The sequence below is a fragment of the Bidens hawaiensis genome, unplaced genomic scaffold, assembly GCF_021521415.1.
Source record: "Bidens hawaiensis isolate Kalapana, Puna unplaced genomic scaffold, B.hawaiensis_p1.1 tig00101848_1, whole genome shotgun sequence".
Classification (NCBI taxonomy): Eukaryota; Viridiplantae; Streptophyta; class Magnoliopsida; order Asterales; family Asteraceae; genus Bidens; species Bidens hawaiensis.
Genome location: NW_027504716.1, coordinates 14305 through 22875, shown reverse-complemented (window position 1 = coordinate 22875; position 8571 = coordinate 14305). Strand labels below are relative to the sequence as shown.

Genomic DNA, 8571 nt, shown 5'->3' with positions numbered 1-8571 from the left:
GACTCGACACAAACGTGACGAATGAGGGGGAATAGCTCAAATGAGCAATACCCGTTAGCCCTAACCATCATTCAACAATGGAAATACCCATCATTCACCCCAATTCATCATTCAACCGTTAAATTGTAGAGAGAGAACAAAGAGAGAGCGAGCGGAACGTGAATGACCGCCACCCCGTTCGTCCACCCTTAGGTACAAAAAGAATTCACAGTTGGCTTAAGGATGACAACTGTGTTAAAAACATAATGTAAAAATTAAAAAACAAATAGTACATAAACCATAATGATAATCTCAGCAGCATATGATTAAAAAAGCAGCATTACGAAATTTTGCTACATGTTATGAAAATTATACATCCAATAGTTTGTTTAAAACACAAATACCTGCAACTGCTCAGTAAGTATCAAACTTTCTTCTATTACACACTTCAAAGCCCATCTAAAGTACCATAAAAAAATATTCTAATAATGTTCAGTTTTAAAAGCTCAAAACTAGACAACAACCTCAGCATGATCCTGCAAATTTGGGTTCCCAACAGTTGTGTCCAAGGTTTACAAGCATCCCCTAGATGCTGTCGGGAAACTTGGCCTCGTAACTTTGTGGCACCTGTAGCAATAATTTATAAGCAAAACCAGTGGCTGATGTAAGGTGTATGGAACTCGAATATATATAGCAAAAATTTATGTGTGCATGTTGATTTTTTTGTTGATGTTATCATGGTTGTGAAAAAAGAAATTCAAATTCGGTTGACTGCAATGACTGAATAAAATCCAGTCTATCTCTGTTAACCTACTCATGAAACCTTTTTTAACCGATTCATTTTTTTACCCATCCGTTGTCACCGACCATATTTTATCTATCCGATTTGACCAGCCTAATTTTTATCTTATCTATTTTGACAGACTCATTTGATATCTATCCATTTTGATCAACCCAAATTTTGCCCCGTACTAAAAATTCTTGGATCCCTGAGCATAACTATGCTCATATTGAATAAATCACTTACCCAAAATATTGCAATGTTTCTATTAATATAACAAACTTAGCACGCATATTAATGGTTTGGGTAACTTTAAGCTTCACTTTTTGATTTTGCCAATCTGACCCATTCCAAAATCATTTTTTGTCACATTTCTAATCTAAGAGTAGAAAATATTATTGAATGGCATTTTAAACATTTGACTAAATAGAGATATACCATAAATGAGGCGGTGATCATCTTTCCAGCAAACCATCTCCCATGAAGTGCGCGTTGAGCAGCCACTGCAGATTGCGTGTTCTCAAAACGCAAATAAACAAGCCCAGCACTATTCCTGTTAATCAAAAGCGTGTAAACCTTAGAATACGCAAACCAGATAATTAATAATAGTAGTAAGCCAACAAAACAGCAGCCAAAATGATAGGTTAAACAAGTCGGGTCAGGTGGGGTTGACCCACATAACCTGACCCGCTTTTGATCAGTATCAACCCGATCAGCTTGCCACCTTTTAAACTTACTTCTCAACATAGATGTGCCTCAGTTGTCCATGTTTTGAGCATTCTGATTGTACATCTTCCTTAATATCTAGATCAAAATCTGGCTCCTCCTGTATATAAAATAACTATTACAAAATCATTGCCAGAAAGTAAAATGAGAAATTTCAAAACTAACCTCTAACTCAGGATCAAACATGTTGTTCAACAATAAACATTCACTAGGGACGCCGATGCTTTCTATTGATGGAACTGTGACAGGTGGCACAGGCATTGATGCAATGGCAGGAACTCCAGATGGTAGGCCAGTGCCATTAGTGGTTGGTAGGCCCAGTGATTCAACACCACTATAATAAAAACATAAAACATATTATTATTATTATTATATTATTATTATTACTACTACTATGCAGTATTTATAATATATGATTAAGAAAACAACACTAAAGAGTAAAGTTTCATGTTGCACCTTGTTGTGGTTCCACTACGGTCTAACTTCTGCATGAGAAGTGCTCGAGAACGTGCATTTAGAGCCTGAAAATACATAGATAAAAGCAGAAATTATAAGCGCAGAATTCCATAGCGTTAACAGTTTTTTTTAATATTATTATCAAAGTTTGAAAGAACAAAGAACAGTTAGTTACTAACCAAACCGCCTCCATCGTCATCATCAAAATCACCAGGATTAACACCTGTTTCTTGCATTCCAGGTTGATCAGTAATGGCGGACACCTGTGTATATCAATACAAAAACTACCTTAGAAGTTAAAAACATGTCTCGATATCTCCAAATAAATCAACCAACGAAAAGAAAATATTTTATAGATTCCAAAATATACATCTTAGAAATATATGCGACTATTATGCCAAAATGACAGCTCAGCATTTGACTTGGTGAACTACAAGAATTGTACCTTCATCATTCGACCTGCAATCTCCAGCTGTCCGTTCAAACTTTGTGCAGCCTTGGCATCTTCAAGTCTTGCAAACTTACAAAAAAAACAAAAAAAAATTGCCCAATTAGTAAGTTTGACCAGAACTGATTGCACTTTATATAATAATAAGCATAGTGAGGGTAAAAGATATAGTGAACGAAGTTCACCTGAATAAAACCAAAACCTTTACAATTCCCGGTCTCATCAGTAGGTAACTGCACCAGCTCTACAGTTCCAAATGATTCAAATACCTGAACAGAAGTTGAATATTAGTAAAGAGAAAACTGTAATGGTATATTATTAATATTTACAAACCTGACGAAGTTGATCTTCCTTCATATTGTAATGCAGATTGCCAACATACAACTTTCTTGCACCGCCAGTTGCGCCTGCAACACCTGCGGCTCCACCAGCGGTTTGCAGTAGACTGTACAAGGTTTTTTTCAGCTTCTGATGGTTTGACCATCACAGGATGACCAAGCAGAGGTTGACCCGGAGAGTGCTATTGCCATAGGACAGACATTGCATCATAAAATTCAATGTACCTAAAAGTGTCTAGGTTAGAACATGTAACAATGAACTCATGCAAGGTCCAAATTGTGGATGCTATTTGATTATCATAAAGCGAAAAAACATACCCGACTCCTTTTGAGCGTCTTGAGTTACGGTCCATAATAAGACGCACATCTCGAACCTGGAATCATAAATGTCCCCTCAGCAACGTTTACAAAAAGAACAAGACCCAACATGACATCATGAATCCTTGTTTACATAAATCCACAAAATGAAGAAAACCAAGTTTCACTCATAGTTATCAAATGCGTTAGGCGCACTCAAGGCGCATAGGCTCCGACTGGGGCCTAGGCGCAAAAAAAGCGATGGCCTAAAGAAAAATAAGCGCACTCAAATAAAAAGTTAAAAATATATTATGTATATGAAAAAGAATATTATTCTTCAAATAAAATAAACAAAAGCTATTATATAACTTTTAATATCAGCTAATTAGTACCAAAAGTTCTAAAATAGTCAAGATTAGTAACAAAATGTATCAATATAATGCCTTTGACATCTTCTAGATCTAAGTTTCAATAGCACACCTAGCGTTTCTTGTACTCGGCTTTTATGGTCTCATGTTCTTGGCATAGACAATGCCGAAACGCTCACCTAGGAACTAGAAGCGCATTTATTGAGCCTCGCTTGGAAAATGGGCCTAGGCGCAGGAAGCGAGGGCTTTTAATAACTATGGTTTCACTTTTCACTGTTATTAACAGTGTTAAACTGAGGATTGCATCAATTTCATAAAAAAAAACCCAGATCAAGTACAAAACGAAACACAAAGAGGAAAATAGATATATACAACTAACCTTGCCAGCCCTTGAGAAGAACTCATAAACATCTCTTTCATCGGCTTTTAGAGATATCTGTATATTTTATAAGAATGTGAAATTAGCAACATAACAGTTGATGAAACAATTAACCTGTTAACAATATCATGTTTTTTACCTGATACGCAAAGACTGTACGTTGATCCCGTTCTGGATCAACCTCTGGCTCTACAGGTCCTTCCTTCTTGTCTTTATATCGCCTGCAAAATACAGCATTTTTAATTAAAAACCCACAGATTAAGTTCTTCAGAAAAACAAGTACTAAAGTTAAGGAGTGAAATTGCAGCTGCTGAAGTTAAAAGAACCAACCTGAGAACAAAGTAACAATTACAATAACAGCAAAGATATCATTCAAAACTATGTATTATCCCAATTTAGGCGACAATGAAGAATATTTGTGTACCTTTTCCTAATAAACCTAAGCATACTTGATCATCAGTTGATATTATTGGCAGAATGACATAATAATACAAGTAAATCAAAGAGAATAAACCTGCTAGCAATAACCGCCTCATGATTGGACAATTATCCAAAAGTAAAGACACAACATATCCAAAAGTTTGTTTAAATATTACTCACTTGATTCTCTTCTATTCAAGAAAATAAAATATTGAATAAGCAGATCTAAAGCACCTATATCAGTTCTAAGGCATTAAAATAAAATGTGTTTGTGAAAAACTAATAATCAATACTCCAATAAGATATGTGCCACTTGAACAATGTATGATTTCCCATTGAGACACTACCGGTTGTATTAGACCTGAAATGATTATATTAATTACTATATATATGTATATAACACGTGGCAAGATATATCCTGTAAGGCTGTAAAAGACAAATAGCTCTTGTAGAAAAATGAACTGATATCCATAACCAAAAGCTTCTGTACTCCCACAACAGCATTTCTGCAACAGATAAGATGTAAAATAAGATGATGCTGGTTTAAAGGTGGAGGATAATGAAAATCATAACATGACATCATCATCATCACCCTGCCAAAAGGGCCACCCTCTATCTTCAATTTCAAGCTTTTATTTTGGAATCCAAAATGCCTAAGTTGCAATGTTTAAACCCATGACCTGAGTTCCTGAGCCTGAGGATTGCTCTAGCACATCTGCGTGTTCCCAGAATCTAGTGTTCAATATTCTACTCTTGAAAACAAATGTTTTAAATTCATAACTCTGAGAAATTAAGAGATCACGAGTATCTATGTTATTGTCAAAAAATTATATGTTGCTGCTAGCAAAATAGCATCAAGGCTCAAGCAGCTGAGGAATTATACAAATCAGTGAAAAAAACAACAAATATAGCTGTTTTTTAATAAGAGAGGAATATCATTGCTACTGAATAACTATGGCACGCTAGAAATTGTTAGCATTCCTAGAATCTGCCATCCGTGAAGTAGAGAACATCATAACCTTAAAAGAAAATAGACACTCAATTATGATTCTTTACTGTGAACTCTTAACTATGACACATTAGAAATTGTTAGCATTCCTACAAACTCACCGAGAGCTTCATAACATTAAAGAAAATAAACTCAATTAGGATTCTTTACATCAGATAAATTGCAAAGCCAACCACTGAAGGTTAAAGCATAACTATCCCCATGTAATCTAGCCTACATGGTGTTAAGATATAGCAGCACAGTTAAGCTATATCTTTAACTTGGCGCCCTTTTCATCAATGTTGGCCTACTCACATAATTAAGTTCTAGGTAATTAAAGACACAAAGGGCTCGCATGTCATCTAATCGCGAAAAAGCTCACACCAAGACAAAAAAAGGCGCAATAATAAAAAAATATATATAATAGGCATAGAAACCTAATAACTTAATACTATTATACATATATAACAAAATATTTTTAAAATATCTTCTAAAAATATAAAGAATAGTTAATATACTAAAATTTATACACATATATATAGGATTAGGTTCATTAAAAAATTCCTAAATAATTTAAGAACTTTAGAAACTCTTTACAACCATTTTTTTAAAATTTTCATATATATTAATATTATTATTTGAGTGTAGCTGTATCACTTATTATATTTATATCTGCAATTACACTTACGAAAATTAGTTTTTACACATTACTAAACTTTTTACACGTGTAAAATTGTTATTACATATATATCTAATATGTTTATTTGCACGTGTGTAGACCTGTGATTAATATACGTAATCACAAATTTAAATATAAAATATGATAAAACTACTCTCAAATAATGTTAATATATAAAATATTTTAAAATGGCTGCTTGTTAAGAGATCTAGATGAAAACAGATAAATTTACACTACGTATAAAAAATTTCGGACGAAAACGGGTAAATTACACTACTGAGCAAAAAACGAATAAAACACACCATAAAATAAGTTAGTGTTTTATAGGAAGTATAAGAAAGCCTAAATATAAACACACGACACATCGCGCTTCTTTTTCCAAAAAATAAAACACACCACGCTTTTTAACCAGATTTAAACTCAAACTAGATCTAATGGCCCTATCTATTGTTTTAGACTTCTAGTAAACACTCACTTCTTACTCCTAACTCCACCCTCTAATAAAATAAAATAAGAAAAGTAATATATATATACATATATATATATATATTGAAGATAACCATTTGAGCTACAAATCTATCTTTTAAAACAGTTTATTGAACTTGAAAAAGATTATTGGGCCAGCCCAATCCACAAGTAAACCTTAAAAGGTGAATATTAGGGTTTCTTCTTTTTGCTGCCTATCAGCAGACTCTCTAGTCCAGACTCTAAATTTACTTTGCTGTCATCCCCATCTGCTTAACCTTCGGTTCTCTCCTCTCCATTAGTCTTCTACTCTTCCAAGACTCAAATCTGTTAAACCAGGTTCCTCTCTATCTCCTCTCCCTTCCTCCACCACAGATTATTACAAATAAGTGCAGACCCAACGGTTAAAACGGGAAATGGAAAAAGAAAGAGAGAAACTATGGAACTCCAAGCGCTCGCCAGCAGCCATGCATGTCTGAGACGCTTTGACTCGCCTCGCCTGAGCACCTAGACACGCAACTTGTGTGTTTTTGACTACATAGACCCTCGGTGTCCATATATCGAAATCCCAACGAATAGGGATTAAGTTACGAACTGACACCTGCATGAAGCTCGGGATGAGCTCAAATGAAACTTAATTGCCTGATTTGAAGGCTACTAAGAGCTAAAATAAAGAAAAAAATCACTCACATACAATAAATGCATTACAAGAGAAATTGACATGTGCCTATTTATTGTCAGGTGCTCACTATAACATTAACAGATACTTCCTACCAGAAAGCTTTTGTCTGTCTAGTGTCTAGCACTCTAGCCATATAAGCAAAAAGATTATCTGAAACATTAATTAATCTATACCTTTTCCCTAGAACTAGACTAGACAATATAACAATGCAGTCCTTGTCCATACAGCTGCATAAAAACTTGACTTTGCACTATTGAGTATAAAGTAACTAGACAATTGAACTAACCAACGTTGGTAGCATATAATGTGTAGATAACAAGCAACGGCAACAAAGATACGTAGAGTACAGAAAATAAACATGAAAATACCTGCTTTCTCGATCAGATTCTCTAGTTTCCCTTTCTTTTTCCTTCTCTTTTTCCCTCTCTCTATCTTTAACCTCTCTATCACGGCTCTTCTCCCTGTCTCGTTCATGTCTCTCTGACCTGCTTCCACTTCGATGTGTCCGATCACGTTCTCTGTCTTTGTCTTTGTCCTTGTCCTTCTCTCTCTCATGATCACGCCTTCCTCTCGCACGATCCCTCTCCCTGTCTCTATCTCTATCTCTGTCTCTTGTTTCACGGTTACTCCTATGTCTGTCTCTATCACCGTCCTTTGAAGATGAACGGTGGTGAGAGGATCCCCGTTCTTTCTCACGATCACGTGACTCTTCACCAGATTTTGCACGTTTTGACCTTCGGTCATCATCGTTCTTATCACTTCTATGTCTAGAGCTGTGCCTGCGTTCTTTATCTTCTCTTTTAACAGTTTCATCCTCTCCATTCGCTTTTTTCTCAGACACGTCAGGGTTTTCCACCATTTTCTCTAAGTACTCATATTCATCAAAATCCATTGGACTGTCAGCTAATAGTCTCCAACACACTTAAAATCTTCCTGTTACAATTAATGCTTTTAAGATTAATCAAGTATCAATTTAAGATGGTTAACTAATCAATTTTGCAAGAAACTAAAGTCGTTTAAATTAACCTCTTTTAAAAAAATTTCAACTCTTTGCAACAAAGTTGAAAAGCTAAATCACCATTATGTTAACAGTTAACTCAATGATATATACAGTTATTTTCATGAAGACTTTTAGCCTGAAAATCACAAACGAACCCTGTTCAAAAACAGCTAATTCTGAACAGTCAACAAAGTTAAAGACAGAGCATCGAGAAATCATTCTTCATGAAAATCTTACCAAAAGAGCCTCTCTTTGTCTTTATCACTAGAATGTATGCAACTTACTCTTTGATGCAAAATAACCTAATGCAGGTATAACAAGTAGCTATAATCTGATAATAAACTTATACCAGGAAACTAAGCATAATCACTTTAAGCTACCTAACATTTGAATCCAACACAATCTCCATATATTAAATAAAATTAAAGCCAATAAATCAATCAACCTAATTAATTTGGTAACTAAAAGCATATGAAAACAGAAACAATCTGATACCACAACATTATTGTTAATAAAAGAGATTGATTCGAATTCGGAGCCCTAATTCAGATCTTAAATAAACATA

General features: G+C 34.6%; 1 pseudogene across 1 annotated transcript; it reads right to left on the bottom strand.

The window, feature by feature from the left end:
* Positions 1–360: 360 nt before the first annotated feature.
* Positions 361–8114, bottom strand: LOC143608163 (uncharacterized; annotated as a pseudogene). Its single transcript, XR_013149154.1, has 13 exons — positions 7375–8114; positions 3912–3993; positions 3773–3829; positions 3047–3102; positions 2724–2953; positions 2576–2659; positions 2388–2462; positions 2122–2205; positions 1943–2007; positions 1652–1820; positions 1498–1586; positions 1199–1313; positions 361–606 (listed from the first exon to the last, which is right to left on the bottom strand). The product of XR_013149154.1 is annotated as an uncharacterized LOC143608163 (transcript).
* Between the last annotated feature and the right edge of the window lie 457 nt (positions 8115–8571).